Source organism: Hemitrygon akajei, chromosome 11, assembly GCF_048418815.1.
Source record: "Hemitrygon akajei chromosome 11, sHemAka1.3, whole genome shotgun sequence".
Lineage (NCBI taxonomy): Eukaryota > Metazoa > Chordata > Chondrichthyes > Myliobatiformes > Dasyatidae > Hemitrygon > Hemitrygon akajei.
The window spans coordinates 36322329-36346345 of NC_133134.1; the positions used below are offsets into that span (position 1 = coordinate 36322329).

The window sequence follows — 24017 nt, forward strand, 5'->3', positions numbered from 1 at the left end:
TGGTACTAGGTGTTGGCATAGACAATGTGCTGAATGGCCTTCTATATGGTAAGAAATGGTTCGGTACTGGCTAGATGGGTTGAAGGGCCTGCTTTGTGCAGTATTTTTCTACGACTCTAAACACATCATCTTCAACATTGGGTCACATTATCAGCCTGACGCTCTGCTTTCCCACACTCTTATTCCTAGAACAGTGACATGAAAGAACAGTTCGCTCATTGGGTCTTTATGTTCAATATCCCATCACTCATCTTGGCTCCTTTCTATGGTCAATGCTGTGACGACGGGTTTATTCCCTTGAAGTTTGATCTGATGAATTGCTTAAAACAATTTTTTTTAATTGATATGCAGATAATGAGAAATTAAAGTTACCTTACAGAAAAATGCAGACCTGTGGAACATGACCATAAAATTAAGGCCAGGCTGTTCAGTAATGAAAGCAGTCAACTCCCCAGTAGTAGAGACTGGAGTCACTCACCAGACAGAGTAAGAAAGCTGAAGCACATTCAACACCAACTGGCAGCTACTATTAGAACAGTTTCTAGTCAAACCAACCAAGTAAATTATCTTAAATCATTCCTGTTCTATCTCAACTCATTGAGGCCATGGTACCTGGGGCTTCCTTGGTTTCAATGGCTCAGTGTGGAGACACGACAGTGAGGCAACTGAGTTTCTATTTTACTATGATACCATATTACCTGATTACCAGAGAAATAAAAATCTTCTTTTAATAGCTTTAATACCATAGCTGTTAGGGAACTCAATAGAATTCTTCCCAATGTGAGAGTGTTGAGAATTCATGAAAGGAGTGGCCGTGATTATAGCATTATGTTAGGGACACCAGATGGAGAAAAGCATATACAGTAATAAGCTAATAGAATGAATTAGATGAAAGGAAACTCAGGTGGAGCATTAAATTGCCATGGCCCATTTGATCTGAATAGCCTGTTTCTGTGCTGTATCCTCTATGAATCGGATTGGATTTGAATCAAAGTTGTGTTAATTTGCTCAAGGGCACCACCTTGTGGTGCACGCAGCATTTGTCAACATGAATCATTTTAACCAGTGCAGATGCACTTCATAAACTGCATAGCATCTATAAAGACGCAGAAACAATTTATTTCTCTATTTGTAGAACTAAATGGAAAATGTAAAGACAAAATTATCACTATTTGTTTTATTCCTCTGGTCACTACGTCATATTAAAGCATGGAGGTGCTATGAAAGTGTCAAAAATATCCACAAGATTGATGATAATGATAGATACTTTATTGATCCCAAAGGAAATTACAGTGTCACAGTAACATTACAAGTGCACAGGTATACAAATATTAGAAGAGAAGTAAGAAAGAATAAAAAATAAATTACCTCAAACCGTCTAACAGGAGGGGGTCATCACTTCCCCAGGTATAGTTTGACTCATTATAGAGCCTAATGGCCAAAGATAGGAATGACCTCATATAGTGCTCTGTAGAGCAGCACAATTGTCTTAGCCTATTACTAAAAGTGATCCACTGTTCAGCCAAGGTGGCATCTGGAGGGTGAGAAACATTGTCCAGAATTGCCAGGATTTTCCAGAGGGTCCTTTGTTCTACCACAGCTTCCAATATGTCCAGTTTGACTCCTATAACAGAGCCAGCCTTTCTAATCAGTTTACTGAGCCGGTTGGCATCACCCATGTTGATGCCATTGCATAGAAGATAGTACTGACAACAACAGGCTGGTAGAACATATGAAGGAGAGGCCTGCATACTCCAAGGGACCTCAGTCTCCTCAGGAATTAGAAGAGACTCTGGCTCTTCTTGTACACAGCCTCCACTCAAGTCTCTCACCTAGGTGTATCCAGACTGATATCAGACCTGGTATTTCCAAAGCATTGCAGTAAGATAATCTGATAGTGTTTCTTAAAGTTACATAGCTGTTCAATGGGATTGATGCAGAAGACATTTCCATTGTTGGGAAAACCAAAACAAGATTATAAATTTAAGGAACATTTGAAATGTTGAGAATTTTTGGTTTAACTCAGGACCGTTTTTCCATTTTCTTTTTAAATTAGAAGTCAGTGAAGTCAAATTTGTTTAAGGCTCAACTATATCAAAACAATAACAAGCCACGGGCCAATGTGACAAGTCAGTGTATTGATTCTGTGAAGCTGTTCCATGATTTGATTATACTTACCTTAATTTTAGAGGAATGTTACAGTGGGACCATTGACTTGATGATAATCGAGGGCCATAACTCTACTTCCTTTAAGGAAGAAGTGGATCACATTATTTATTTATTTATTTTTATTAGGGTTTTTTTATACATTTTCAACATAGCTACAGATAAAAAAACCCAGATCAAAATGAACATTAATACAATGCAAAAATAAACATACAATAATAATATGATACAAAGAAAGATAATTGAGAAAGCACCCAAATTGAAGACATGTAAAATTAGTATCCTCCCCAAGCCCCGCAACAAACAAAAACTCCAGACCTACCACAACACAATATAGAGAATATAAATCAGGACAATCAAATCCCCAGAACTGTAAATACACTTAGCAACAGAAGATATGAATGCCTACTACCAACAAAAAAAAAAGGAGCTGAAAGCAAGGGACCGAAAAAAAACCTTAGTCAAGAGGAAGGTTATGAAAGTACTCAATAAAAGGTCTCCAGACCTTATGGAACTTTAAATCAAAATTAAGAACTGAATAAGAAGTGGATTACATTATACATTCTAGCTTCATAATCAAAGATGCTCAGGAATGGAGGCAAATTTACTTCAGAAAATGCCAGGAAATGGGTTTAGCAATGAAAGTGATGTTCGAACAGGAACTGGATAAATATATGAGGGGAAAGAACTTACAGGGTTAAGGGGAGAGTGCAGAAGAGTGGAACTGATCTCATGCAGAACTTGTGTAAATTCAGTTAAGACTCGGCCTGTTCTGTGACTCAGAAATGTGAACTTGCCTGGACCAAAGTCACACTGATGTTTGTTGACTGGGACATTTATCTCCTTGGTTGAAAGGAGGAAACTGTTCAAGAAGTTACTGGTAGGCTTCAATCTCTGGAGTGAAATTTCTGGAGGAAGAACAAATAGTGCAGGGCAGTAAAACAGGTACCGATAACTGGCGAGTGTCAGGAATACACAGAGACCGAAATTTAACATATTGAGATAAGAATTGGGTTTATTATCATGTCATGAAATGTGTTGTTTTGCAGTGTTAGTACAGTGCAAGACAAAATTAAATAAATATTGCACAAGATAAAATATGAGGTAGTGCTCAAGGGAGCATGGACCATTAAGAAATCAGATGGCAGAGGGGAAGAAGTTATTCTCAAAATGTTGAGGGTGGGTATTCATGTTACAATATCAATCATATTAAGGTGACCAGGACATGTTTTAGTTGTTAGGGGTCTTCATTGATAGATGACGCTTTCTTGAGACTCCGCCTCTTGAAGATGTCCTCAGTGTTGGGAAGGGCTGTGGCTCTGATGGGACTAGCTGAACCTACAATCCTCCGCAATCTTTTGAAGTGCTGTGCATTGGTGGCTCCATACTAAGCAGGGATGAAACCAGGATTCCTAACATGAGTGCCCTGAACATCAGTCTGCAAATCCAAGACTGGTCAAGAGGGATAGCAATCCTTGCAGGTGCTAGACAATTGTTATAGGGGGTGGGGTCACAGGATTCGTAGGTCTCATATTTTATGACAACAGAAGTTATAAGCTGTGGGTGAGATATGGTCCCTAAATAATTAAGTAATAAACATTAAAACATGTTTTCTGAAAAGTCAAATGAACTGCATGTGCTGAAAATCTGAAATACAGAAAGTAAATGCTAGAAACACTCAGCAAATCAAGCAGCATCTGTAAGGAAAATGTTTTACCCCACAAAACATTTAAGTACTGTTTCAGTGTAATTCATGGTATAGTCTGTCTTGCAAATCGCTTGATTCACAATAACAACTCCCCCACACTTGGCCCTACTCACCTCCTTCCTTCCATTCTCACTCTCGTCTCCAGGGGTCTTTGTCAGTGCGGCAAGTGGGCTAAAGTTAGTTCCTCAACTATAGAATCTGTTCTAAATCCAAAACTATTCATTCCTAAGTGTATTTAGGTGCTTTTTTGCTGCTTTGCCCCATTTGAAAGCAATCAGATCTAGATATTCAAGAAAGGCTGTGATATAAAACATCTGGCTCGTAGATGACTAAATTTAAATGGGAGTATTACGACCTGCTCTCATCAGACCAACATGAATTGATGGGAGTACATATTTAAACCTTATATGTACTTGTGTGGCAATTCTGCTGGTGTGTGTAATGCTTATCCCAACCACATGGCGGAGCCAATGAGACAGAAACACATCACATCCCAGTTAAATTCCATTTTTACTCAGCCAGCTTTAAGGACACACTGACGACCAATTTTTTTTAATTCTTGATTAAAACATTTCCTAAGTTGAAGCATACAGTACATACTGTAAATAATGAGATTTTCTGTAGCCTTTTTAAAAAAATATTGTTAAACTTGATTGAAAAATATTTTTCAATTTGTGTAAGATTTCTAGATTTAACACTTACTGTGACATTTTGTTATTAACAGAGATGGCATTACTGTCAGCTGTTCAATCCTAAATTAAGTTTACAAGGCACGCCCAGCAAACATAAGTACTCTATGGCTTCAAAGTTTGGCTCGGCAGGCCACCAATGGGCCTTTCTGCTCTAAAGTGGGATAAGTGGCCCCAGAAGGAGCTGCTCTCCTCAGCACAAAGCAACAACGTATGTGTAATCTGGCCTGACTAAAGACCTGCCAGGTACTGCAGCCATAACGGCAATCAAAGTGGATATCACAGTAACCACAATTATAGTCATCTGGGAGCTTTCATTTGCAGCTGGGGATGTTTGCAACATTACAGTAGGTGGTTCATTTGTGTGTGGTGCGCTTGGCACAGTCTGAGATCAGAAACAAATTCAGCGGTAATCGCACTTGTAGGTAACCTGGAACAATTCTTACCCTGCCTTCAAAGTCAGTAAATTTCTTCCAACACTGCATCCAGAACTTCTGGTTTATACCCAGCACTGGTCCCCACTACTATCTCTTCCCACTGTCCTTTGGCGATGACTGGTGAAAGCCTCATTGTTCACAGTGCCAACTTCCCCTCTCCAGCTTTCCCTATCCTCTACCAAGGCCTTCAGTTCCAAGGGCTGACCTGCTTTCTTCTACACCGCCATTTATCTTCTCTTTCTCCAAAATGCCCTCTTCAAGTAGTGTAGGCTGGCAGCTCACATATTAACCAGGGGTGGAGCATGCAGTTTTCTACAGACCTGTTAGCACTGCCAGCGTAGGAATCAACAGGAAGCACCAAGAGAGCATACTGCCTCCATCAAAATCCCAGAAGGGTTGAGAATACACTGCAATCCATTTTCCTGTTTGGGGGATACGGAGGATGGTCTACCAAATTTAGTCCCATCCATTGGCATCACAGTTGAGAACATATTCATTGAAGCCCATGGAAAGACTCAACTGATCAGTCAGCATTCATAGGGCGGGCAGCAGGGCTAACCTTTTAGGTCAATGACCTATCATTCAATGGCACCACATGACGAATGATCCAAAGAAAGGGTCTTCAATCCCAAGGCATTCAGTTTAGTCACATCAGGACTGTTCGCCAATAGAGATCCTTGGGGAAAGCATTAGTGATGGGTCCTTATATGTCTGAGAGGGCTAGTATTTAGTCTAATAATGATGTGGTGTGATGGATATGGACTGTGCCTTTAAAGGGGGGGAGGAGGAGGAGGAAGAGGAAGAGGAAGAGGAGGAGGGAGAGAGGGAGAGAGAGAGGGAGAGAGGGAGAGAGGGAGGGAGAGAGGGAGAGAGGGAGAGAGGGAGAGAGGGAGAGAGGGAGAGAGGGAGAGAGGGAGGGAGAGAGAGAGAGAGAGAGAGAGAGAGAGAGAGAGAGAGAGAGAGAGAGAGACTACAGTACTGCTACCTGCTTCTAGGTTGCTATGGAGAGGGTGGAGCTATATGATGGACAGTTGATGTTTACATAGGCTCACAGCGTCTTTGGACTTATACAAGGACACTTTTGGCACACAGTCAGAGTCACAGCTGGAATTGACCATGGAAGGACACCAGTAACAGAAGAGTCATTGGATGGAATTTTCGAGTGCCCACAAGTGGGTTGAGGATCGATCAGTAGCTATCACGGTGTGTAGAAGGGCTGACCCTGTGGAGGCTACTGGTGTGTTTACCCTTGCCTGGGTGGTAGTTTTCCCTTGAAGACGGTACCTTAGTGATAAGCTACGTTTGACTAACTCAAGAGTGGATTCGGAGTCTGACGACGGAAGACCAACGACACCTGTTTATTCGTTCTTCTCCTATTGTGGATTTCACCTTGGCTTACAGATACCTCTCTCTTTCACCCTGCCCCCTCACCAACTCCATGCATTGAACTGAACTTTCTTACAGTACCATCGTAAGACTTTAAACCTTGCCACCTGAGCTTAAACGAGTTTGGGAATTATGCTTACGCATATATATGCATAACTCTGCAAACTTGTGTTTTACCTGGTTTAAGTTACTATGTTAAATAGTTACTAATAAATAGTGGTTTTTAGCATCAAAACCAGACTGCAGGCGTGGTCTATTGCTGCTGGTTTATTTAAACCATTGCGTGTATGTAACACATGCAAATTAAAAAATATTAATTGTAAATGTCACCTTGTGGACATTGTTAAAATTAAAGAAAATTTCCATTCCTATCCCAAAGAATGTTCAACATGAATCCTGTTTTCTTGCCTCTTACATATCTTCTTATTCATTGTCCTCCTCCCAGAAAGGGGCAGTATTAATTGTTTATCACATCCACTTCACAAAATACTTGCCTGAAAGTTTCAAGTTGTGGACAAGGCACATGTTCACTCTATCTTTACCCCTAAATCCCCCTTCCCTCTCCTCACTCCCCAGTTAGAAGCCCAAACCAAACTTACACTCCAACATTTCAACAGCCTTGTTCTGTGAGAACAAGTTTCCACCTAGCTCATAAAACTAGACAATTGACAAATCAGATCAAGAGTGAGAGATTAGATGAGGGGAAGGAGTTCATGCTATAAATATTCAAGGTTTCAGGGGTTATTTACCTTGAAAATGTTTTGTTGAAGTTTATAACTTTGGGCTGCTCGGTAGCTGTTCTGACCTTTGCATCTGAACTTTGTACTTAGGCTTCTCAGACCAGCTTGATGTCAGATTAATGGCTGCAGCAAACACACTTCATTTAATCCTGGAATAAAACTGTTAATAGCAAAATAAATCACGAATGTCATTGCGAAGGAAACTAGGCACATACTGTATACTGTTTGTAATGCCAATTTCCTAATGCTTTTCTGGCCACTGAAGTACCTTTGAAACACATTCACTGTGATCAATGCACGAGTGGAAGTCAATTTTCACACAAATGGGCCTCAGAAACAGCAAATGATAATAGATCATCTGTTTTTGTTTACATCCACTTGCCAGGATAATTTTCCCTTTTTCTAAACCGTGCTTATATTCCACCTGGAGAGCAAACAGCCCATGGGTGTGCTTGACTGTAACAGTTGAGTGCTTTAATGATCCTTGTTGGCTCTGGGCTTCCACAGAGAAATCATCCACAGTTAGAAATCAGGGAATTTGGCAGGTTTTGGAAACAAATCAGTAACCTGAATCAGATTCCCATTATTTCAGAATTTGTGACTTCACTGCTATGGAATACTGAGTCTGGCTGAAAACTGAAGAGAAGTTTGTAGTGACACAGATATTGTCAATCACTTCAACCTTCCCTCGCAGTAGTTGCCATTTGAATTGGCTGCGCAAGTATCTTCATAACAGACTGTACAAAGGCAAACTTCCTAACAGCTGCTCTCTTTGTTGATACCTCACGCTGTTCACTTGTCTCACTGTGAGTTAAACACCACTCAGAGTTCAATGTAGATTCAAGATAAACTGGAAGTGACAACAGGGTATCAGTCTTCAATAAAAGTGATGGTTGTGTAGCCCAAGTATAAATCTTTGACATTAAGCAGCACATTTCAAACAAAGAAATGCTGCACTCTCATTCTATATTACAGTCTCTGATGAATACGCAGCATCCATGTCTGAAACACCAGACTCAAAAAAGTTACTTCTTCCAAGTCATCATTAACCCACCCACCACGTCCATCGTCAACCCACCGACCACGTCCATCATCAACCCACCACGTCCATCATTAACCCACCCACCACGTCCATCATTAACCCACCCACCACGTCCATCATCAACCCACCCACCACGTCCATCATTAACCCACCCACCACGTCCATCATCAACCCACCACGTCCATCATTAACCCACCCACCACATCAATCATCAACCCACCACGTCCATCATCAACCCACCCACCACGTCCATCATCAACCCACCCACCACGTCCATCATTAACCCACCCACCACGTCCATCATCGACCCACCCACCACGTCCATCATTAACCCACCCACCACATCAATCATCAACCCACCACGTCCATCATCAACCCACCCACCACGTCCATCAACCCACCCACCATGTCCATCATCAACCCACCCACCACGTCCATCATCAACCCACCACATCCATCATTAACCCACCCACCACATCAATCATCAACCCACCACGTCCATCATCAACCCACCCACCACGACCATCATTAACCCACCCACAATGTCCATCATCAACCCACCGACCACATCAATCATCAACCCACCACGTCCATCATCAACCCACCCACCACGACCATCATTAATCCACCCACCATGTCCATCATCAACCCACTCACCACGTCCATCATCAACCCACTCACCACGTCCATCATCAACCCACCGACCACGTCCATCATCAACCCACCCACCATGTCCATCATCAACCCACCACGTCCATCACTAACCCACCCACCACATCAATCATCAACCCACCACGTCCATCGTCAACCCACCGACCACGTCCATCATCAACCCACCACGTCCATCATCAACCCACCCACCACATCCATCATCAACCCACCACGTCCATCATTAACCCACCGACCACATCAATCATCAACCCACCACGTCCATCGTCAACCCACCCACCACATCCATCGTCAACCCACCGACCACGTCCATCGTCAACCCACCGACCACGTCCATCGTCAACCCACCCACCACGTCCATCGTCAACCCACCCACCACGACCATCGTCAACCCACCCACCACGTCCATCGTCAACCCACCCACCACGACCATCATCAACCCACCCACCACGACCATCATCAACCCACCCACCACGTCCATCATCAACCCACCCACCACGACCATCATCAACCCACCCACCACGACCATCATCAACCCACCCACCACGTCCATCATCAACCCACCCACCACGACCATCATTAACCCACCGACCACATCAATCATCAACCCACCACGACCATCATCAACCCACCCACCACGACCATCATCAACCCACCCACCACGACCATCATTAACCCACCGACCACATCAATCATCAACCCACCACGACCATCATCAACCCACCCACCACGTCCATCATTAACCCACCGACCACATCAATCATCAACCCACCACGACCATCATTAATCCACCCACCATGTCCATCATCAACCCACCACGTCCATCATCAACCCACCACGTCCATCATCAACCCACCCACCACGTCCATCATTAACCCACCGACCACATCAACCATCAACCCACCACGACCATCATTAATCCACCCACCACGTCCATCATCAACCCACAACGTCCATCATCAACCCACCACGTCCATCATTAACCCACCGACCACATCAATCATCAACCCACCACGTCCATCATCAACCCACCACGTCCATCATTAACCCACCGACCACATCAATCATCAACCCACCACGTCCATCATTAACTCACCGACCACATCAATCATCAACCCACCACGTCCATCATTAACCCACCATGTCCATCATTAACCCATCTCATCCATCATTAACCCATCTCGTTCATCATTAACCCACCCACCATGTCCATTATTGACCCACCCCACCACCACTACTTTATCATTGCCTACCAGAATCACCTTATGTACAGATACACCTGTACCTGGCACTTTATGAACATACACCTAATTTATGTATATAAGCTAATCTTATGCAGTTTATATTTATTGTGTTCTTTCTGCTTATTGTGTTTTTTTATACTGCATCAAATATGGAGTAACAATCATTTCACTCTGCTTTGCACTTGAGTACGGAAGAATGACAATAAACAATCTTAAATCTTCAAAGAAAGACCTGCACCTTTCAACTCCCTCTCAGGACATGCCACGATGTTTTAGAAAGGTAGTAAAGCAGCACCCAGTTAGTGCACAGTGTCAAGTGCTGGTGACCAAGCTATTATAGATAACTCCCCTGTTCTGCTTTAAAACCTTTTACATCTACCTGATAGAGCAAACTGTCGGTCAGAGTCAGTGTGCGCCACCAGTGCTGGTGTGGCGCAGGATCCAAGCTGAAGTCAGTGCTGCCCCTAGTGTTCAATCGGCAGAAGACAGGCCGTATTGTGTTCAACTGAAGATTTCTGCCACATTCATGGACTCAGGATCTTGGACTAGATGTTTTTGTGTGAATGTATTTTACAAATACTTTACCTTACATGTGCTTGCTGTCGTATATGTGCTACATGTGCTTTGTGCTGTGTGTGACTGTTGCTGCTATGTTGCACTTTGAACCCACAGAAATGCTGTTTTCTTTGGCTGTATTCATGGGTATTCATGTATGGTCGAATGACAATTAAACTTGTGCTATTGAACATCTTATTCCAAAGTTACCATCTCCAAGTATGCAATGTTCTCTTAGCATGGTAGGTGGCACGGTTAGCCGGCTATAAGATCGGGGTTCACTTCCCGCTGCCTGTAAGGAGTTTATACATTCTTCCTGTAATCACCTGGGGTTCCCGTTTCCTCTCACATCCCAAAGACACACGGGATAGGGTTGGCATGCTACTTTGGTCATTTATGCAGACGACACGTTTCACTCAATGGTTTGATGTTTCGACGTACATCTAACACATAATTTTAGCACTCACCTCGAATAAATGATTGCTTGAACTCACTGGCACCGCTGTTTATTCCTCTCCGTAGATGCTTGCTGAGGTCCTCCAGCATTTTGTGTGTGTTGCTCAAGGTTTCCAGCATCTGCAGAATCTCTTTGTGCTCAAGATCCCATCTGTTACCACGACCCTCCCGCCATTTATAAAGCTCCACAAGACATCTCCGAAGAAGCAAAGACAAGATATTCATGGTGACCCACTGAATATTTATATTTCAAACTTCACCTTTAAATGCAATTACCCAGTCATTATCACCTTGCCGTATGTGCTAACTAGTCACTATGTTTCCAACCTTATGAAAGCCAATATACAGAAACACCAGAAATGGTGTTTGAAACATTCTGAAATAGACTGGAAGATATAATTTAAGCTGAAGTGTCTGTTTGTATGTTCATGCATGTTGTCATAAATGCTTTATATGGCTTTTCTATTTCATTTCCCATTCAGGTCACCGCTGCTTTTTTGGAATATTTGTGGAGGTTTCACTGTATGAACTTCAGCTTAGATCAGTTGTCAAGCACCAGGATGGACAGGTCCTGAAAACTAACCTACTGAAGGCAGATATTTAAATGTTCCTCTCCACACCTGCACCTAACACTGACGATGCAGTTTATTTAAAACCTATTCAATGAATATATAAACTCTTCTCAGGCTTCCAGCCAGGTACAGGTATTGATTTTACCCAACATTTTGATGACAAACTCTGCCATCTTCATCAGGGATAATGTCTGGGCATGTCTACTCCAGTCGTATTTATACCCCCGTAGTCTGTCCCTTCTGATTGGTTAGTCCTCAACCAATCGTGTTTCTGCTGTCCCAGACACAATCCCATAGGATTGACTTCAACAGCTCAAAACTACTGGGCCACACCAATGGCTTTGTGACCGCCTGGAGAAGGCAGCCGTTGAAACAAAACTAGAGGAAAAGAATTTTAATAAAGATGAAGGTCTCGCTATAAGTAAGAATTTGAATTTGATTGTAAACAAGGTGGGACAGCAGAAACCTGATTGGATGAGGACTAACCAATTAGGAAGGACAGACAATGGGGGTATAAATATTACCTCACTAGACATGGCCAGGCATCATCCCTGATGAAGATGGTAGAGTTTGTCATTGAAACGTTGGTTAAAATCGATACCTGTACACAGATGGAAGCTAGAGAAGAGCTTATTCATCATATAAGCCGGGAAAGCATAAGATCTTGTTTTTTAACCTATTCATTCTCTAACCTTACACTTCTCACGCAAGGTCAATAACTTCAGACAATGACTATGATTCTCCACCAATGGTTGCTGCTTGACTTGCTGACTGTTTTCCAGCATCTTCTATTTTTCAGATTTCCACACTTCATTACTGTTTGAACTGTGCTATGTACTGATAGAGAGTGTACAGTCAACTGCACGTTTTCCAGCTTGCAGATCAACTTGTACAACTCCAGCTCCCCCACCCTCCCACCATATACACCCAGTCTCTCTGTTGGACGATTGGAATAGGGCACAGGAGCTCCAGGGCAGTCTACCGCTCTCCTGGCGAGACCTCTGAGGTGCCCAGTGGTGCATCCTGTGGGAGCTCCAGGTCAGATTGCCACTCTCACAGCTGGATCACATTTAATTAAGTGCTTGCTTAGCTCTTGAACTATTCTCAGTCTAAAGAACTTCTTGCATAAACAATAAACTACCGTGCAGATATTTAAAGATTAGCTCTATTTGTCACGTGTACATCGAAACAAACAGTGAAATGCGTTGTCTGTGCCAAATCAAAACAGTGAGGATGGTACTGAGCATGCTGCAGGTGTCACCACACTTCCAGCACCAACAAAGCATGCCCACAACTCATTAACCCTAACTGCATGCTGTTGGAATGTGAACATAGAATAGGCCCTTCGGCCCACAATGTTGTGCCGACCCTCAAACCCTGCCTCCCATATAACTCCTCACCTTAAATTCCTCCATATACCTGTCTAGTAGTCTCTTAAATTTCACTAGTGTATCTGTCTCCACCACTGACTCAGGCAGTGCATTCCACGCACCAACCACTCTCTGAGTGAAAAACCTTCCTCTAATATCACCCTTGAACTTCCCTCTCCTTACCTTAAAACCATGTCCTCTTGTACTGAGCAGTGGTGCCCTGGGGAAGAGGCACTGACTGTCCACTCTATCTATTCCTCTTAATATCTTGTACAACTCTATCATGTTTCCTCTCATCCAAAGAGTAAAGCCCTAGCTCCCTTAATCTCTGATCATAATCCATACTCTCTAAACCAGGCAGCATCCTGGTAAATCTCCTCTGCACCCTTTCCAATGCTTCCACATCCTTCCTATAGTGAGGCGACCAGAACTGGACACAGTACTCTAAGTGTGGCCTAACTAGAGTTTTATACAGCTGCATCATTACATTGCGACTCTTAAACTCTATCCCTTGACTTATGAAAGCTAACACCCCATAAGCTTTCTTAACTGCCCTATCTACCTGTGAGGCAACTTTCAGGGATCTGTGGACATGTACCCCCAGATCCTCTGTTCCTCCACACTACCAAGTATACTGCCATTTACTTTGTACTCTGCCTTGGAGTTTGTCCTTCCAAAGTGTACCACCTCGAACTTCTCCGGGTTGAACTCCATCTGCCACTTCAAGTGGGAGGAAACCGGAGCACCCAGAGGAAACCCACATAGACTCGAGGAGTCCTTACAGACAACGGTGGGAATCGACCTCCAAACTTACAGCTGGCTGCTGCTAAGTGTTGCGCCAATCACTATGGCTATCGTGCCACACATTAATACACCTTAATGTGCTTTCCATTAACCATGTTTTACAATATTCAAAGAGATTACATCCTGCCAAATGAGAAACTGCTTGTACATAACTTTACAATCAAGGTTTATGCAGCAATATGGTACTGAGGGAATGCTGCAGCATTCAATCTCGCTGCTCCTGGAATCAATGCTAAACTAATCAGTTTTCCATCAGAAGAATTGATCCAAAGGTCAGCCATCTCACTGTTGTGGGCAGACTCTTGTGCAAGTTAAGCGTGGCTCTTTTGTTAGCTTATGGAACACTTGTGGCATTTAAAAACTAATTAGCTAAATTGTATTTGGGAAGTTCAATCCAGTAAAACACTGCATAAAATGTATTATTATTCAGGAGATCTAAGTTCCACTGAGACCGAGGCAATGAATTCCTAGCCTTACTCAAATCTGTTATGAATTTAAATTTGCAGACATAAAGGGAACTGGGCCCCTCTTTACATTTACCCAAAGCTACACAGGACAAATAGTAGGAAATTTTCTTTCAAATATGAATGAAAATTGGTCTTGCCAGCTGTTAGCCAAGGTACTGACCGCATGAGCAGGTTATGCACCTTCAGCTAACACTGAGTGTATAATTAACAAAACACAATCATACTTACTTACAGCAGACTAAGAGGGTTCATTGACAAACATCATCCAGGCAGTAGCAATGTTAAAGTAACAGAAATTGCTTTACCACAAATACATTCGTCAGAAATTCACCTGCACAATATTCCCTTGGGTTACCTGCCAAGTGGTTTGTAGAAGGTTGATGGTTTGCCATTGGTCATTTTGCCTCACAGGTAGTTGGCTCCAATCTGGGAAAACTGCTTGCGGATGCCTTGCCAATGATTTGCAAGGAGTGCATGGCAAGCAAGCACAATCTCTCTCAGCCAGTAACTGCTAGGTTTGCTCATTCATTCTTGAACGAAAATGAAAAGGTTAGCCAACTAGTTATAGACTTGACTAAGACCTGCCAAGAACAGATCCAATAACACTGTAGGATCAAGTAAGGCAGTGTTTTCTTTTAGATCCAAAGCTTATAAACAAGAGGAGTTTTGGCAAGAACTGTGTGATTCTTCTGACAGGTCTGATAAAACATCTGGCATTCATTTAAGGCATAAGATATGGCAAACAGGTTACAAATATTAGCCCAAAGTACAGCTTAAAAATGTCACTTAAAATTTATTCTTAAGCAAAACAATCAAGAAACGATTCTTTCCTTATGCATTTAAGAATTTATGTTTCTTTTCAAACAGTAGTGAATGATATTTGATTACTATCCAGTTCCCACTTGCAACATTATAGGGCTGTAAGTTATTTATAGAATACTTTTCAGTATATTAAAGAGTACACCAGCTAGCAGGCCTGCCATAAGACTTTGCATTGTAGACATCTGATCAATGAATCAGAGCATATGGAGAGAAGACAACAAAATAAGCAGGAATATAATTATAAACCAAAAAGTAATACTGACAAGAAACAGTGTAGCAAAAGATGGGAAACTACACCCCACAGGAATCCATAAAGGCACCACTGCTACTCATCACTTCCAGTGTTTTTGATTGTTCAATTTATTGTTCAGAATGCTGAAAAAATTACTTCAAATAATCTAGAATTCTTCAGCACATATATTTCACTCAAGTGAGTGAAATGGTCCCAATCTAATAAACAAAGCTTAAACTTGCCTCAAACGCACATGTCAAAGCAATGAATAATATTCAGTCTTTAAGCCCAGCCATGTACCACTGACAATACAAAACTTGTAAAGCACCCTACCACAGCAAACTAATTATGATATTATGTTGGCAATAGAATGTGAAAAGCAGAACTAATAGATTTGCTTGCCCACTCGCATTTCAAGTGCAGCAAATGAAAAGTATTGTTGGACCTAAAATTAAATTTCCTTCTCTACGAACTTCAAGGGCTGCAATTGAAAGAATTTTATAAGCGGTGGACCAATCGATTCGAAGAGAGAAAGTGCTTCCACACGTCAGGGAGAGAAGTTTAATGTCAGGAGCGTTTCGGGGGATTGGTGCATTAGCGATGGACCAATCGATTCCCAATTCATTAGCAGGAGCAAATAAAAGCAAAGCAGCGTCAAAGCAGAGCGGCTATTGTGTGAGGGGATCAGTTTAGGAGTGGGAATTTGAGGCTTTGGTGAGGAGGCTCAAGTAAGTAGTAAGTCAGGCTTTTGTAGTGGTTGAATAAAAAGTTGCTAAATTATAGCTAATTAAATAAAGGGATGATGCAGGATCAGATGATGTGCTGTAGCTGCATGATGTGGGAGCTGGTGGACCCCATTGTGGTTCCTGGTGAACACGTCTGCAGCAAGTGTTGGCTAAGGAGAGCAGAGAGAAAGCATGTGGAAGATTAAAGCCAGAGTAATCCCGGTGGTGATAGATGCACTTGGAGCTGTGACACCTGGGCTGTGAGAGTGGCTCCTGCAAATCCCGGGAACAACATCTGAGATCTTGGTTCAGAAGAGTGCACTACTGGAAACAGCAGAGATACTGTGCTGAACCTTCAAGCTCCCAGGCCCGTAACTGTTCATGACATACATTAACGATCTGGAAGAGGGGACTGAGTGTAGAGTATTTCATTTTGCTGATCATACTAAATTGAGTGGAAAAGCAAATTGTGCAGAAGGTACTGAGAATCTGCAGAGAGTTATAGGTAGGTTAAGTGAGGGGTAAGGGTCTGGCAGATGGAGTACAATGCTGGTAAATGTGAAGTCATCCACTTTGGAAGGAAAAATGAAAGAGCAGATTATTATTTAAATGGTAAAAATCTATAGCATGCTGCTGTGCAGAGGGACTTGGGAGTGTTTGCACACGAATCACAAAGGTTGGTTTGCGGGTGCAGCAGGCTATCAAGAAGGCAAATGGAATGTTGGCCTTCATTGCTAGAGGGATTGAATTTAAGAGCAGGTTGGTTATGCTGCAACTGTACAGGGTACGGGTGAGGCTGCACCTTAAGTACTGCATGCAAATCTGGTCTCCTTATTTGAGGAAGGATATACTGACTTTGCAGGTGGTGCGGAGGAGGTTCACCAGGTTGATTCCAGAGATAAGGGGATAAGACTATGAGAACAGATTGAGTCGCCTGGTACTGTATTCACTGGAATTCAGAAGAATGAGAGGAGATCTTATAGAAACATATAAAATTATGAAAGGGATAGATAAGATAGAGGCAAGAAAGTTGTTTCCACTGGTAGGCGAGACTAGAACTACGGGACATAGTCTCAAGATTCAAGGATTAGATTTAGGATGCAGATGAAGAGGAACTGCTTTTCCCAGAGAGTGATGAATCTATGGAATTCTCTGCTCAATGAAGCAGTGGAGTCCACCCCAGTAAATATATTTAAGACAGGGTTGAATAGATTTTTACGCAGTAGGGGAATTAAGCATTATGGAGAAAAGGCAGGTAGGTGGAAATGAGTCCATGGCCACATCAGCCATGATCTTGTTGAATGGCAGACCAGGTTCAACGGGCCAGATGGCCTACTCCTCCTATTGCTTATATTCTTATGAGCAGTCTGGATGAATATATAGTCTACATTAAAAATGCACAATGAAATTCGTCCGAATAAATGACAGGCCCATTCTTCCAATATATGTTGGAATCCATAGCCATTCCACAGTGAGTTTACCACGTTGCTAACTAAAAATAACCCAGTAAGCCCAGGGAGACAGGAAGGCGTGTCTTCTAATATCAGTGTAACAGAAATGACTCAATAGATTTGTGTCTGAAGAAAAGCAAAATGTGGCAGTACTGCTATCAGAGTCATCGCAAGAAAAAATTAATCATTCTCTCAAGATTTTTTTTAGAATGAATACTTGAATATATGGCAGTACCAACTGACATTTCAGAATTACTTGTTATTTAACCTTTAATAATTTGCCAAATCTGGACACTGATGTCATGGCTTCTTGTATACTAAAACTGAATTTATTCTATTAACCTCAGTTTTGCATAGCATAGGCTCATGGGCATAAGGAATGGACACTTACAGAGGTGTAAACTCAAGTATTCTATCTGCAATTCTGAAAAAAAAGTCTTGATCTTCCTTATCTCTTCCCAGCTCCACATTGATCTCCAGCCACACGACTGATCAGAATCTCTGCAGCTTTCCATTCCTGATCTCCCAGATGAAGATCCCACAAAGCCTCCAGAAACTCTGGATCACTCTCCTAAAGCTATCCAACATTCTGTGTCCTCCTTTAAGAAGTATCTTACAGCTTACCTGTTTTTTCCAATGTTTTGATAACTTTTCACCCCATGTAACTCAGACTCAAGCTTTGTCCAACTGTGGCTTTGTGAAGTTTGCTGGTGGGATTGCGGGTAACATGGCACTATTACAGCTCAAGGTGTTCTGGAGTTTGGAGTTGAATTCTGGTGCCATCTGTAAGGAATCCTCGTGCAGTGCGTGGGTATTCCCCGGGTGATCCAGTTTCCTCCCACAATCCAAAGACGTACCAGGTCGGTTAATTGGTCATTGTAAATTGTCCCATAATTAGGTTAGGTTTAAATCAAGGTTGTGAGGTTGCTAGGGCAGCATGGCTCAGAGAGCAAAAAGGGGCTACTCCAGGCTGCATCATTAAATTTTTTTTTAATGCCTTGGAAAATTTTCTGTTGAATATGTTCTATCTGCAACGTGTTGTTGCAAATTTCAGGAATATCTCTGTTCCTCCAACTCTTTGTCACAGATGCACAACCACTTCCCTACAATGTGACATATGGAGTGCCCTTGGCACAGAATTGAGATGAGACTGAACAGGGTGATCTTACCCAACCATCACCCCATGAGAACAGGAAGTTCATGTGACTTTCATCGATTATTTACTCACATGACATATGAAACAAGTCATCAGGTGAAACCAAGGTCAGAATCCATTCAGAAGAGCAGCTCTTGCAACAAACTCAATTACATTAAAGACCGGATGAACGAACATTATTCTTGTATATCACATGTTGGCAGGAATTTAATGTCAAATTAATCCAATTTTTTGCTTAAGGAGAAGTTATTGATTATAACAGCAAAAGAGAACAAACACATGTCTGCACTTTCTCTGTAGCTGCTACACTGTACTCTGCATTCGGTTTTAGTTTACTACCTCAATGTAGTTACATATTAATGACACTCTAAATGGGATACAAGCAAATTTTTCACTGTATCTCAATACATATGACAATAATAAACTAGTAAACAAATAAACTATGTATTTCTCCTCTCTCCGTATGGGTGGTGTATATTTGTATTTTTCCCTCAATCTCAAGTCCTCTACCGGAGTCCTGGAAGCTTGAAGGTTCAGCACAGTATCTCTGCTGTTTCCAGTAGTGCACTCTTCTGAACCAAGATCTCAGATGTTGTTCCCGGGATTTGCAGGAGCCACTCTCCCAGCCCAGGTGTCACAGCTCCAAGTGCATCTATCACCACCGGGATTACTCTGGCTTTAATCTTCCACATGCTTTCTCTCTGCTCTCCTTAGCCCTGGTATTTCTCCAGCTTCTCATATTCTTTCTAGCTGATGTTACTGTCACTCAGGATTGTCACATCTATTACCATTGCTTTCTTCTGTTCCTTGTGCAGTATTACTATGTCTGTTTGGTTGGCCACTACCTGCTTATCAGTCCGTTTTTGGAAGTCCCACAGGATCTCAGCTCTATCAGTAACAGTAACTACCAGTCTCATCAGAAATACAGACTGATTTATATGTATAGCCGCCACAAGCAAACATGCATCACATTTGTATGTACAGTGTCTATAAAAGGTATTCACCCCCTTGGAAGTCTTCATGTTTTATTGTTTTACAGCATTGAATCACAGTGGATTTAATTTGGCTTTTTTGACACTGATCAACTGAAAAAGACTTTCGTGTCAAAGTGAAAACTGATCTCTGTAAAGTGATCTCAATTAATTAAAGTATAAAACATAAAATAATTGAATGCATAAGTACTCACCCCCTTCAAGTCAGTATTTAGTAGATGCACCTTTGGCAGCAAATTCATCCTTGAGTCTGTGTGGATAGGTCTCTATCAGCTTTGCACATCTAGGCACTGCAATTTTTCCCCATTCTTCTTTACAAAACTGCTCAAGCTTTGTCAGATTGCATGGGGATCGTGAGTGAACAGCCCTTTTCAAGTCTAGCCACAAATTCTCAATTGGATTGAGGTCTGGACTCTGACTTGGCCACACCAGGACATTAACTTTGTTGTTTTTAAGCCATTCCTGTGTAGCTTTGGCTTTATGCTTGGAGTTATTTTCTTGCATGAAAACAGATCTTCTCCTAAGTTGCAGTTCTCTTGCAGACAGCATCAGGTTTTCCTCCAGGATTTCCCTGTATTTTGCTGCATTCATTTTACCCTCTATCTTCACAAGCTTTCCAGGGCCTGCTGCAGTGAAGCATCCCCACAGCATGATGCATCCATTCCCTTGCTTCACAGTAGGGATGGTGTATTTTTGATGAGGTGTGGTGTTTGGCTTACCCCAAACATAGCATTTAGTCTGATGGCCAAAAAGCTCCACTTAGTTTCATCAGACCTTAGAACCTTCTTCCAGCTGACTTCAGTCTCCTTCTGGCAAATCCTAGCCAAGATTTCATGTCTGGTTTTTTCAACAGTGGCTTTCTCTTTGCCACTCTCCCATAGAGCTGTGACTGGTGAAGTACCCAGGCAACAGTTGTTGTATGGGCAGTCTCTCCCATCTCAGCCACCAAAGCTTGTAACTCCTCCAGAGTTGTCATAGGTCCCTTGGTGGCTTCCCTCACTAGCCGCCCTGTTACACGGTCATTCAGTTTTTGAGGATTGCTTGCTATAGACAGATTTATAGCTGTGCCATATTCTTTCCATTTCTTGGTGATTGACTTAACTACTCCAAGGTATATTCAGTGACTTAGAAATTTTGTTGTAGCCATCTCCTGATCTATGCTTTTCAATAATCTTTTCATGGAGTTGCTTGGAGTGTTCTTTTTCCTTCTTGGTATAGTTTTTGCCAGGATACTGTCTCACCAGCAGTTGGACCTTCTTCTTCTTCCTTGAGTTTTTACAGCAGTTGGCATCCACACTGTTGCGTTACTGCCATCTTCAGGATTTACTGTCCCTCATTGTCCATTCACTTGACTGCCGAAAGTCGTCTTTCCACTCCCGTCTCCCTTAAAAAACTAAACAACCATTTCCTCCCCTGATCACTCTCCCCACATTCCAATAAACCTTTAACACTGTTCTCTACCAGTCCTATTTTGCGTAATTTTTGTAGCATTTGTTGCCTTTCCTGTGCAAATTTCCTGCATGAAATAAGGATATGCTCTACTGTTGCAGTCTCCTGACACAGATCGCAAAAACCTGTCAGATGTTTATTTATGATGGCCAGAGTACCATTAAGGTTGCTGTGCCCAATTCCCAGTCTACTTATAATTACTTGCTCCTTCCGCTTTACTCCCCTACTCCTTCCCATATCTACTCTGTTCTGAATTGAATGTAAATGTCTTCCTTTTGTTGCTCTATCCCAATGCTGCTGCCACTGTTGATTTATCCTTCTCCACACTATGCTCTTCCCCTCTGATTTTGATAGTTTAATATTGACCTCTACAGATCCTTTTTTGACTGCTGCTTTTGCCAGCTTATCTGCTGTCTCATTTCCTGTAATACCTGAATGTGCTGGAACCCACATGAATGCGATATTTTTGCCTCTTCTAGCCAGTCTTGAGTTTGCAAACAGGATTTCATAAAGCAGATCCTGGTGTCCTCTAACTGTACCCGCCTTAATGCTTGCAAAGGCCGATACAGAATCGCTACATATCACAATATTATTACAATCAACCTGCTCACTCCATTCTAGTGCTAACAATATGGCAAACATTTCAACTGCATAAACACTCAAGCAATCCGGCGTTCTCTTGCTAATTTCCACTTGATAACTTGGCACAATAATTGCAGACCCTGTTGCACCCGTTTCTGGATCCTTTGATCCATCTGTAAAAATCTGTATGTCTTTATATGTACATTCCCTATACATATGATCAGTCTCCCTCCCTGCTATCCTATCGGAGTTTGCAAGGAACCGTGTACGAATATCGTTCCGGACCTATACAGGTCGTCGATCAATATTCCTACAGAATGTCCCCCACAACACCCCAGCAGTTCCTCAGCCACCGCCGCAGCCCTCTTCCTCCCCCGACCACCACCAGCAAAAGCTCTGAACTGAGAGCTTGATCTCCAACCCTCGCCTCCCAGCAGTTGGACCTTCCAGATACAGGTGTATTTTTAACACAATCAATTGAAATACCTTAACTGCACATGGTGATCTCTATTTAACTAATTACATGATTTCTAAAACCAATTGGCTGCACCAGTGATGATATAACCATATAACCATATAACAATCACAGCACGGAAACAGGCCATTCCGGCCCTCCTAGTCCTTGCCGAACTCTTAATCTCACCTAGTCCCACCTACCCGCACTCAGCCCATAACCCTCCACTCCTTTCCTGTCCATATACCTATCCAATTTTACCTTAAATGACACAACTGAACTGGCCTCTACTACTTCTACAGGAAGCTCATTCCACACAGCTATCACTCTGAGTAAAGAAATACCCCCTCGTGTTTCCCTTAAACTTTTGCCCCCTAACTCTCAAATCATGTCCTCTCGTTTGAATCTCCCCTACTCTCAATGGAAACAGCCTATTCACGTCAACTCTATCTATCCCTCTCAACATTTTAAATACCTCGATCAAATCCCCCCTCAACCTTCTACGCTCCAATGAATAGAGACCTAACTTATTCAACCTTTCTCTGTAACTTAAGTGCTGAAACCCAGGTAACATCCTAGTAAATCGTCTCTGCACTCTCTCTAATTTATTGATATCTTTCCTATAATTCGGTGACCAGAACTGTACACAATATTCCAAATTTGGCCTTACCAATGCCTTGTACAATTTTAACATTACATCCCAACTTCTGTACTCAATGCTCTGATTTATAAAGGCCAGCGTTCCAAAAGCCTTCTTCACCACCCTATCTACATGAGACTCCACCTTCAGGGAACTATGCACTGTTATTCCTAGATCTCTCTGTTCCACTGCATTCCTCAATGCCCTACCATTTACCCTGTATGTTCTATTTGGATTATTCCTGCCAAAATGTAGAACCTCACACTTCTCAGCATTAAACTCCATCTGCCAACGTTCAGCCCATTCTTCTAACCGGCATAAATCTCCCTGCAAGCTTTGAAAACCCACCTCATTATCCACAACACCTCCTACCTTAGTATCATCAGCATACTTACTAATCCAATTTACCACCCCATCATCCAGATCATTTATGTATATTACAAACAACATTGGGCCCAAAACAGATCCCTGAGGTACCCCGCTAGTCACCGGCCTCCATCCCGATAAACAATTATCCACCACTACTCTCTGGCATCTCCCATCTAGCCACTGTTGAATCCATTTTATTACTCCAGCATTAATACCTAACGACTGAACCTTCTTAACTAACCTTCCATGTGGAACTTTGTCAAAGGCCTTGCTGAAGTCCATATAGACTACATCCACTGCCTTACCCTCGTCAACATTCCTCGTAACTACTTCAAAAAATTCAATAAGGTTTGTCAAACATGACCTTCCACGCACAAATCCATGCTGGCTACTCCTAATCAGATCCTGTCTATCCAGATAATTATAAATACTATCTCTAAGAATACTTTCCATTAATTTACCCACCACTGATGTCAAACTGACAGGTCTATAATTGCCAGGCTTACTTCTAGAACCCTTTTTAAACAATGGAACCACATGAGCAATACGCCAATCCTCCGGCACAATCCCCGTTTCTAATGACATCTGAAAGATCTCCGTCAGAGCTCCTGCTATCTCTACACAAACTTCCCTCAAGGTCCTGGGGAATATCCGGTCAGGACCCAGAGATTTATCCACTTTTAAATTTCTTAAAAGCGCCAGTACTTCCACCTCTTTAATTGTCATAGGTTCCATAACTTCCTTACTTGTTTCCCACACCTTACACCATTCAATATCCTTCTCCTTAGTGAATACCGAAGAGAAGAAATCGTTCAAAATCTCTCCCATCTCCCTCGGCTC

General features: G+C 42.3%; 1 long non-coding RNA gene across 2 annotated transcripts in view; it reads right to left on the reverse strand.

Moving 5' to 3' along the window:
- LOC140735481 (uncharacterized) overlaps positions 1 to 14689 on the reverse strand; it is a 34320-nt gene extending 19631 nt beyond the window's left edge. The window contains exons 1-4 of one of the 2 annotated variants that reach the window (XR_012100754.1): positions 14637 to 14689; positions 11104 to 11288; positions 7136 to 7286; positions 1374 to 3074 (exon numbers count right to left, since the gene is read on the reverse strand). This is a non-coding gene — a long non-coding RNA (uncharacterized lncRNA). Of the gene's footprint in view, positions 1 to 1373; positions 3075 to 7135; positions 7287 to 11103; positions 11289 to 14636 lie in introns of those variants that run through there. The other variant, XR_012100755.1, reaches the window with a different exon arrangement.
- Positions 14690 to 24017: the final 9328 nt, after the last annotated feature.